The 4,604-nt window shown below is 46.5% G+C and overlaps 1 non-coding gene across 1 annotated transcript; it reads left to right on the top strand.

Annotated features, from left to right (window-relative positions):
* The first annotated feature begins 187 nt into the window (after positions 1–187).
* On the top strand, positions 188–260 carry TRNAM-CAU (transfer RNA methionine (anticodon CAU)). Its single transcript has one exon. It is a non-coding gene; the product is annotated as a tRNA-Met (tRNA).
* The last annotated feature ends 4,344 nt before the right edge of the window (positions 261–4,604 follow it).

The following is a 4,604-nucleotide window of genomic DNA, read 5'->3' as shown; positions in this document are numbered from 1 at the left end:
CTGCCATTAGTTCCAGTAGATTGTTCACTGGCAGAGTAAATTGATTTATTTGCTGCTGAGAAAGCTGCCAGGACAAGTCTCTTGGCACCATATCTCCCTGCTTCTTCCAGCACACCCCTGGCTCCTTCCCTGCCCCAGTCACTGCTGTAGGAGGGTCCTATATGCACTGAGCCTAAAGCTGTTCCAAGCCTTCTTAGCGCAGTTGGCAGCGCGTCAGTCTCATAATCTGAAGGTCCTGAGTTCAAGCCTCAGAGAAGGCAATGGCTTTTGCTCCCTGCTTCAGATTTTCTAAAGGAAATCAGAGAAAAGAAACTATAGGAGAGTGGTTTCTAGACACCCTCCCACACATCTAACACACACACAGAGACTTTTCTAAAGCATTAACTTTTCCTTCTCTATAGAGTTTGTATTCTCCACAGAGCAAAATAAAACAAAAACATGCAAGTCTATGCCTAATACAGTATGAAACTCAATACAGATAAAATCTCACCCTCAGAGATCTTCCAATAAGCTTCTTTTGCAGACGAGACTTATTTCTTGTCTGGGCCCAATCTTTTTGCCAGGTATAGTCCTTGTTCCAGCTCAGGTGGTAGCTAATGGATTTCTCATGACTGCAGCTACCTTTCTTCTGTTTCACCCCCTTATATAACTTTGGTACAAGGCAGGAATCTTTTGTCTCTCTCCTGGGGAAAAAACCCAGGTTTAAGATGGATTCCTGTACCAGGTGACATGGTCACATGTCCTGTGAGACCCCAACCCTTTATTCTTCCTTGCCTGACACAGATGGTGGAGGACAGAGCCATCTACAGTCAATTGTCCTGGTTAATGGGAGCCATCAAGATTCCAAACCACTATTAATGGCCCACACTTTGCATAATTACAACAGGACCTCAGAGTTATATTTCATATTTCTAGTTTCAGATACAAGAATGATAGGTTCATACAAATAGGATGAACACACACAGTAGATTATAAGCTTTGTAATGATACCTTACAAGAGACCTTTTTCATGAAGCATATTCCAGTTACATTATATTCACTCTCATTAGCATATTTTCATAAAATCACATGTAGTACAACATCACAGCAGGGAAAGGGTTTTACTGTGGCATCAGGGAGCAGTTGAGTTTCATGTTCAGGCTTTGGTATGGGTTCCTCCAGGTTTCTCATAAGCACACAGGGACCTTAGCGGGTGCTCTCGATACAGGAATAGCCCAGATACGATAAAGTGATGGGAATTGCATTTTCCTTTTCTATTTTTGTATTTCCAATGACATTTCTGTTTGTGATTTCATTTTGCTTTGTATAACTGTGTTTTCTCCTGGATTTGATATTTAACAAAAAAAGAATAAGGCCTCAGGGCTCCCGATGGAGGAGCAGGTTGGGGCTAGGATGCTAAGAGAGCGAGAGTAACAGGGTTTCTGTATTGTTTCCTGCCCTCTTTTTCTTGACTAGTTACTCTTCTGCACAAAATTTCCCTTTTTTTTGTACATGACCCTGGCTAGCTTAGCTGGTAGAGCATCAGACTTTTAATTTGAGGGTCCTGGGTTCAAGTCCCTGGTCAGATAGAAGGATACTTTCCCACTGCAATATTCTCCAAGAAGTTCAGAAGGACTCTCCTTGACTCCAGTTTTTCCTTTTCAGGACTTGGCCTTTCCTATGAAGGGCCCTTTACTGCCTGGGACTGAAGGTGCTACTTCCTCACCTGACCACTGGCTTCGCAGTCTGGAGGAAGAAAGGCCTCTGGGCCTGCAGCAAAGTGCTGGATGCTAACTTTTTGAGCAAATGCGGGGCTGGCCAGAAAGGCATGTTCCCACTTGGTCCTCCCTGCCAAAAAAAATTGTCCCCACAGAGTCCTCCATGCCAGAAGTCAACAGACCTCACAGTGTCCCCGGCTGGTCCCAGGGTGTAAGGGCCAGCACTCAAGGCTTTGAGTTCTGCAATCAAAGTTCAAGTCTCAGGGTACGTCTATACTTACCTCCGGATTCGGCGGTAAGCAATCGATCTTCTGGGATCGATTTATTGCATCTTGTCTAGACGCGATAAATCGATCCCGGAAGTGCTCGCCGTCGACGCCGGTACTCCTGTTCCGCAAGAGGAGTACACGGAGTCGACGGGGGAGCCTGCCTGCTGTGTGTGGACCCACGGTAAGTACTTTGTAGTTCGAACTAAGGTACTTCGACTTCAGCTACGTTATTCACGTAGCTGAAGTTGCGTATCTTAGTTCGAACTGGGGGGTTAGTGTGGACCAGCCCTAAGTGTGACTTTGGGGTCCTTTAGTTGCCAGCTAACCATCCTGGGATTTCCAAAGCTTCATCTTGCTCTCTCAAATGACATGGTAGCCTGTCTTTTGCCTGCTAGCTGTTGTGACTCACACAAGAGGGGACATTTGATCCAGAAGATTGGCTGTGCTTGGTGTCCTGTAGGTAGGGATGCGAGCTCCATTTCCTCTGAGTCCTGAAGCTGGGCTGCAGCCTGGCCTAGGAGGCAGCCCTATTGATTGATCTACTGGTCCAAAGTCACTTGCGCAGTCTTGGTGTTCCCCAGGAATGCTGAAGGGTGGGCCTAAGAGAGGGAGGCTTAATATTTCTCCCTATCAGTCAGGGCAGAAGAGAAGGGCTGCAAGGGTGGGCAGGTTGATGAGCTGGGCCTTCTAGCATTTGGTTGGGGACGAGGTGGGGAACATGAACTGGGAGAAGCGGTTGCTGGTCTGTGAGGAATGGCTCGGTCGGTGGCGTACGTGGACCTTGTCATTAGCCTACAAAGTTGTGATGCTCAAGACGTATCTTTTTGCTGTGGGGAATTTCCTCAGCCATGTATTTCCTTCTGCTCCACGAGTGCTGCTGAGACCAAACATGATGGCCTTCCACTTCTTGTGGGGCAATAGGATGTCCCTACATAGTCAGGAGAAGCGTGGCTTTTCTGCTGTATTAGAAGGGGACTTGGGCCTTTTACGGCTCTATTTTTTCATTTTTCAGTTTTCAGTGGGTGGCTGAGCTGGAGGTCAGGTCAGGCCCGAGGGGAATGGCAGGGCAACCACAAAGAATGCAACTGACTCTTTGGATATGGCCGTATTTTTTTAGACCCCACTGGGTGCAGCACTGGGTATGGGATGGCTGATTGTGGTGAAAGGGGGAGGAGATTAGGAAGCCCCCCCCCCAGTGTTCTTCTACTCCCACCTTACATCCTACAGGATTTTTAGTGGGTGGCTAGTGTTAGGATATAGATATTCAGGCCTGTCTTTAAAGGCCTATACTTTTAGAATTTACATGTATTCTTATCACTTAGCTAGTTATAGAGGTATAAAAGAAAGAATCAAAATCACTCTCTGTATGTGTAAGGGACAGTCTGAGACTCTGTTCTTAGGTTAAGTAAGGCCTTTGGCTAAGCAGCAGAGGCAGCCATAAGCTGAGAAGTGAACGGTCACATCCTCACATTCCAAACCAGTCACATTTAAATAAGGTGATATTGGGCTGTTAGGAAGACGATCCTGTCCTGATATTCCTATCACCTCCAGAGAAAGGGAAGAGCCTAGAAGATGTAAAAGGAAACTTAGTTTGATAGCATCCTGTCTGGCAAGAACTCACTTATCTATAGCTGGGATGTGAAATCCTCGCTTCTGTATTGTTTTGTATGTTTATTTGCATGGTCTCTGTCTGGTTCTGTAATTGTTTCTGTCTGCTGTATAATTAATTTTGTTGGGTGTAAACCAATTAAGGTGGTGGAATATAATTGGTTAAATAACCATGTTACAGTATGTTAGGATTGGTTAGTTAAATTTCAGTAAAATGATTGGTTAGGGTATAGCTAAGCAGAACTCAAGTTTTACTATATAGTCTACAGTCAATCAAGAAGTGGGGGGGGGAATGGGAATGGGAACAGCGAAATTGGAATCATGTTTTGCTAAGGGGGTAATGGGAACAGGGAATGGGAACAGGGATGGCTCTGTGATGTCAGAGCTGGGAAGGGGGACACTGAGGAAGGAAACTGGAATCATGCTTACTGGAAGTTCACCCCAATAAACATTGAATTGTTTGCGCCTTTGGACTTCAGGTATTGTTGCTCTCTGTTCACGCGAGAAGGACCAGGGAAGTGAGAGGGTGAAGGAATAAGCCCCCTAACAGCTAGGTAGAAGGTGCTTGCAGGATGGCTTCATCCGCAACAGTGGCCGCCTTCACAGCAGCCACGGCCACAGCAGTGAGCCCCCCCTCCCCCCACTTCAGCTCAGTCTGAACAGAGGTCAATGTATCACTGGGTGAGACAGGCCAATTTTAGGGAGCTTCCTCTGAAGGTGAGCCACTGTCCCCAGAACTTACTGACAGGAGCTTTAAAGTATTTGCAAATGTGCATGGTCAGCATGTGCAGAGCAAAGGCTGCCCAGGGGCACTGTGTCAGGCTCTGGCACCGCTTGAGAGAATGGACCACCACCAGGTAACCCAGGATCTAAGGCAGGAATGGGGTGAGGAAGCAAGTCAAGCTGAGCAAGGCAGGCAAAAATTCATCTTGCCTTCGTGGGCACTCGCAATGATGCTCTTTTTGTGTGCCATGGCTGACAAAAACATCCCAGACAGAGAAACAGCAGGCCAAAAAGATGTCCTTTAGGT

The sequence above is a fragment of the Emys orbicularis genome, chromosome 15, assembly GCF_028017835.1.
Source record: "Emys orbicularis isolate rEmyOrb1 chromosome 15, rEmyOrb1.hap1, whole genome shotgun sequence".
Taxonomy (NCBI): domain Eukaryota; kingdom Metazoa; phylum Chordata; order Testudines; family Emydidae; genus Emys; species Emys orbicularis.
Note: the sequence above shows the minus strand (reverse complement) of the source record. Positions and strands in the feature narration are given on the sequence as shown.